This window comes from Crocodylus porosus, unplaced genomic scaffold, assembly GCF_001723895.1.
Source record: "Crocodylus porosus isolate Cpor-Errol unplaced genomic scaffold, CroPor_comp1, whole genome shotgun sequence".
NCBI lineage: Eukaryota > Metazoa > Chordata > Crocodylia > Crocodylidae > Crocodylus > Crocodylus porosus.
In genome coordinates this window covers 68,241,869-68,247,868 of record NW_017728950.1, presented here as the reverse complement: position 1 = coordinate 68,247,868, position 6,000 = coordinate 68,241,869, and the positions used below count along the sequence as shown (strand labels likewise).

At 40.8% G+C, this 6,000-nt stretch overlaps 1 protein-coding gene across 1 annotated transcript in view; it reads left to right on the top strand.

The window, feature by feature from the left end:
- The first annotated feature begins 6 nt into the window (after positions 1–6).
- GNAQ (G protein subunit alpha q) overlaps positions 7–6,000 on the top strand; it is a 221,573-nt gene continuing 215,579 nt past the window's right edge. The window contains exon 1 of the mRNA XM_019555097.1: positions 7–41. The gene's annotated coding sequence lies outside the window, so the exon portion shown is untranslated. The remainder of the gene's footprint in view (positions 42–6,000) is intronic.

Here is a 6,000-nt window from a genome sequence, read left to right as displayed (position 1 = left end):
CAAGCGCGACGCGCGCCGGGAGCTCAAGCTGCTGCTGCTGGGTGAGTGCGGGGCGCCCCGGGGACCCCGCCCGGCCGCGGCCACGGCCGCTCCCCGCCGCGCGCGCTTGCACACGCAGCTGTGGATATGCGAGTGCACATACACACCCGCACGCGTGAGCAGCTGTGCACCCGCCTGCCAGTTACACACCCCCGTGCACAGTAGTGCACATGCATGTGCAGGAACACATGCACGGCAGTGGACACGCTTGTGCAGAAACATGCATGTGCACCCATCTGCCAGAATGACATGCATACACACAGGCAGCCATGTACATGCGTATGCAGATGCAGACACACACGGGCAGCTGTGTACATGCACCCATCTGCTGGTATTACACACGCACGCACACCCATGGGCAGCTGTGTACATGCATGTGGCAATACACACGTGGGCTGCTGTGAACATGCGTGTGCACCCATCTGCCAGATCTTGCATGTGCATGCATACACTCCCCCCCTACACACAGGTGGCTGTGTACATGCATGTGCACCCATCTGCCACCCCTCTTGCACGTGCAGGTGGCTCCAGCTGTGTCCGGCTGCAGGGCTGGAGAGGAAACCAGAGGGGAATCAGCCCCCTCACAGCCCTGAGGGTGGATGGAGGAGACCATTCCAGCTCGGCTACCCCTGCCTTCTTCCAGTGGGCACTTGTCACCAGCGTTACGATGCTGATCAAGGCAACCAAGCGGGTGGGGGTGGGGAAGAGACACAGGGTGGTGTGTGTGCAGGGGTGAAGGGTGGGTGTTGCATCGTCTCCCTCAGCACTGCGACTACAGATGTGGCTGAGGCAATGATCACCTCTGGTTTCAGTTGGGGAGGCTAGCTGTGGCCTTCCAAAATGGAGAGAGGGGCAGGGGCTGAGGGGGTGGAAAGGGATAAGGGAAGAGACTGATACTTGTTGGCCACGGGTGTGAAGAAGCAAGGGCAAGGCAGCAGCTAAGTGAAAGGGCTGGAGGGGGGAAGCTGCTCTGCAGATTGATGGTGACAGGCATTAATGTCTGCATTGTTCTGGGAGCCCTGGTGAAGGGGGCTGCCTGGCTGCATGTTGAAGCTGTGATTTTTATTTAATGAGGTAAATGGAGATGCATAGGAGAGGCTTAGTTTATGGTCTGTATCTGTATCTTTGTATACACATATTTATACACACACACAGTGTGTGTGTGGGGGGGTAACCACATACATATACACAAAGCCTGAGCTGCACCCTGAAAGTGACTAGTAGCCTCCAAGCATGTCTGAGACTGACAGACTCTTTAATACCTTTGGAATCCACCCATTGGTCAGGAAATGTCATTTATAGCGTACAGCAGCCTTTCTTTTTAATCTCGGCAGAAGCTAATGCCATTTCAGTAATTCTTTCTTAGAAATGTGGCTTATGTGCTCAAATAAGCCTCTTGAGTGAAAAGAAAAGGCTCCATGTCCAGACTATTGTAATAACACATAGCCACTGTGGTAAGGGAGCTTTGTGCCTTGGACTAACAGGCCCTGAAAAATGTCTGCACCACTGTCTGGTGTTTGTGTGTCTGCATGTGCGTTGGGGAGGGTAGGGGGTGTATTGTGAAATCAACTCACATTCACAAGAAGGGGACTATCCGTTTTATTCAAAACATTCCGTCTTGTACTACGTGTAAAGGTGGTAATTGATGTTGAGGAGTAAGTTGTCTTCCAAATGAGTGAAAGGCAAGTTAAAAAGGAAAAGTGCAAATTAATTGAAATGACTTTATGAATCTATTCTTCCCCCGTTACTATTTTAATAAGATGATACTATTAAATCAGATTGGTCTTAGATTTAGATTAAGGTATTGGGGTTTTAATGGGTGTGGAGAAATAGCAGGAGGCAGAGGTTGACTTTAACATTACAATTACTTTGTTTGGTTTTGGTAGTGTAAGAGTGGCATTGTATGCATGATAGTCCAGACAATAATGCAAGTCAATAATGTATACAGTCGGTCCATAAAAGATATCACCCTAAAAAATCCTTGCCTCTCCCTTTGGTTTTGGTTTAATTTTGCATTTTCAGCTTTGAATACATGAAGTAGAGAGTAACATAACCTGCACATGCTTTAATTAATGGATATTTACTAAGTGTTTTATACATTTTATTCAAAAAAATTTGACTGGTGGTACAGGTCTCAATTGTTTCTGCATTTCCTAGGTTTTCCTCCAATAATGCTTGTGGGTTTCTTCACAGGGTTTTGGAGAAGTAAGAAATTTGTGGAAGGATAACTGTGTTCTCTCAAAAGAGAGAGAAACTGAAAAGTACAAGATATATAGTTTAAAAGATTTAAGCTCCATTCTAGTCGATAATGGATTAACTTAATATACAAGTAGTCTCAGAAGATTTGCCTGCTGGTAAAATTACAAATCAAAGTGCATGTGACCAAAGGCATGATCTGGGCCAAATTTTGACATTGCTTAAACCAAATTAAAGGTGTCAGGTTTAAAAATGGAACCAATAAAGGGGCTGTTATTTTCATAGATTGGAAGAAAAAAAAAAATTCAGAGCTTGTCCATATTAAGGATTCTTGCACTCATTTCAATGCCAGTGCAGAAAACTGTTTTAGTATGCTTCACTAGGGCAAACTGAGAAAATTGCACTAGTGCAGCTCTTTATACAGAGTGATGCATCTATATTGGGCTTCCATGCCTGTGTAGCAACATCAGTAGAGAAATCCCTGGTGCATAGATGCCTAGTTTTTAAATAAAATTGTATTAAACGAAACTTGCAACTTAAAGTCATACATGTGACTGAAAGCAAGGGGGTAGGGTAGGTGTAGTATTGGACCTCATACCTGAAAATGGTGTATGAATTGTTGGATTTAACACCTAAAGCTCTTAATGCTGAAAGAGTGCTCTATGCAGGCAGTCAGTCCACCACAGAAGCCAGTAGATTCCATTCAGGTTCAGGGATCTACAATTACAAGCCTCTTTCAGGTCTAAAAATGCTATGCAGAAAAATATTTGAGGGAATTCTTATTTCCCAGATTGATGATTTTGTACATTTGACAGAGTTTTGTATTGTCACTTGCATGTTCAGTTATTTATTCAGTTCTTTGTTATTTATATAGCAGTGGGGGGTGGGGGGAAAGGAAAATGTCATAGTAAGGCCATAAGGTTTGGTGAGACTAAAATTACTTAAATGCTTCTTTTAAAATTTTCCAGATTTCAGGTTGACAGTGACTTATCACACATTCCTCCCTCACCCTCCAAGTAATAATATTTCCTAATTTTAGGTAGACTTTGGGTACAGTTTTTAAGAGTGCCTAACCTTTTCAGCTACCCAGTTGTTTAAATAAAAACATTCAAGTTGCATGATTATCTTTTTAACTATGTGACTTTGTCAACTCAGAAGCCATTTTCTGTAAATAATGTGAACATTTCAGAAGTGTCATTTATTTGTAACATTTATTGTAAAAATTATATGCATTTCTTTGTAGTGGATACTTTGTCCACTATCAAGTATTAGGGATAGCAGATTATTTTGATTACTGTGAATAAATAGAGTATTTCCATCTCATTTTCTTCTTCTACACATGTATTTTAAAAAATTTATGAAAACTCACACAAGTAGTACTGAATATGAAGGAGAAGTTGAACTTTTTCTAGGTCAAAGTAGGAATGAACATATTTTTTTCCCCGACTTTCAAAGATTTTAATGCTTTCTTGTAATCTGAAGTGATTGGTCCTTCCCAGTTGTGTAGCATGCAGTTACTACACAACAGGCCGATTATAGTATGTAGTCATTTTATACATTAATAATTGTGATTATAAATGTAATAGACTACAACTTTTGAACTCTGTGACCACAAAGACTATCTGGCAAACGTATGGCAATTCACAGTTAAGATTACTTTAAGAGATTAGTTTAGTTTCAGAGTAAACCCTTTAAGTAATTAAATATTAAAACCCAAGTTCCACACACCAAATTACATATCAATCTAACTTTAAAATCATATCAAGTAGAAGACTAAGTGTTTGTTATCATTACCATTTAAAAGAAAGCTAATTCTCCAAGCCAAGTATTGAAACATAGTATTATAAAATAAAATAGTAGGATCCTAGCTAGTGCATGTCAACTGTATTAGGATGTTCTGGATCAAATTCAAAGTCTTCCACTGAATTTGGTTTGGATGTATGGTATTTTTCCAAATTTTTCTGCTTTTCATTACTGTTGCAATTGCTCTCAAGTTTAAAGTTGTTAACAGCCATCTATCGTTTGCTCTTGGTTGGAAAGATAGTGGGCATGTCTACCTGTGCAATTAAGGTGAATGAATAAACTCTGGCAGTTTGTTCCGGAGTTTATTTGCACCTGAGCATCATGTCTGAATGTGGACCTAGGACCCTGCAGCACATTGAGTTGGGTCAGAGCAGCCCTGGTTGGCAAGGGGCCCTGGGGGTAAGCCTGCCAGACTGAAGCTGCTTTGACTCAGCTCAGCATGTTGCAGAGATGCTGGCTGGGGCCCCGAGGGTGCTCCAGTGCAGGGCTAGCCAGCAGGCAGCCCACATACTGAAGCATCCTTGTGCCCCAGCCAGCCCCTTCAGGATTTACATAGACCTTGTGGAACGGTAAATCACTGCCACAGAATTGTTTACAAGTACTATCCTATGGCAAAATGTTTTAGTTTACTGCAGCATGTAGACATTGAAACTTTATTATGGAGTTAATTATACATGCAACATTTACTGTGGAGCTATGCCCAGTATATTAGAAAGAACAAGGGTGTGTGTGTATTAAAAAAAAATCATCAAGATATTGCAAACTTGTGTATAAACAGTGTGCACACAATGTTTTAAAAGCAAAGCTCGAGCTGTGTTCTGAGGTTCCCTTCTGAACGCTATTTTCACTGTCATCAGTGAGACTTCTTTGTTGAGACCTAAAGTATAAAACCTGGCCTCCCAAAATTTAATTCTCATGTATAAATTATTTATATAGTCACATAAATATTTTTCATAAAATCAGTGGGAATTTCCCTGCTTACTTGAGAACATAAAATTTACCCCTAAATAACCCTTAAAATTTGGCTCAAGTTAAGCATTGGAGGGACATGACAGTGTGTTCACTGCTTTAATTTAGACCCGTGGCTTTGAAGAACTAGGCCATCTTTAAAACGCTGTTTTCCACATACAGATGTTCTTTACTGTTGAGGTGGCTGATCTCGGCGATGAAGTAAAGTGTGACATATCAGTGTTCTTAGCAAAAAATATTTGCATTCTTATGCCATCAACTGAAATAAAGTGGAAGTTAATCCAGTTGAGCAAGCATACATTGCTGCCAGCCTCAACTAGAAACACATTTTTGTGCCACCTTAGATGGGCAACCTGTTAGTGCGTCTAGTAATGTTCATTCTTATATCCGTCTCAGTTAAACTGGAGATCCAAATATAAAATGTAGGATGTGATAATACAGATCTTTAAAATTTCTCTAGAAATGGATTAAACTGGTGTAATGTAGCTTGGTCATCCATTAGATATACACTAGAGCTCCCTTATTTTTAATGCGATTTAACAAGTGATTATGTAGCAGTTAAAATAGAACCTGCCCAAATAGTGTTTTCTTATGCAATGCAGATTTATTGATATACAGTATTATCAAGATGGATGCATTTTGGTATATGGATTGGGAGAACTTAACTAGTTGAATTTTCTGTTTTAATTGTGTACCAACTTCTAGCTATTTAAATCCTGCATCAGCCACACTTTCATCTTAGTCTTATTACAGTTACTAAGATACTCTGATGCAAGTTATTCCTAAATTCATGCGACTGTTCAACAAGAACAAGGCAAGTAATAATGGTCATGTTAAGGATTACATGTTGGCCATATGGGACCTGGATAACCAGAAATTCAGAGATAACAATTTCCCCTATAGCCAGATTTATCCAGAGTCCTGTTTAAGAAAAGACTGATATATAAACAAGTCTAATCTTTGACTATCACCAAAGCAGTTTAAACATCCTAG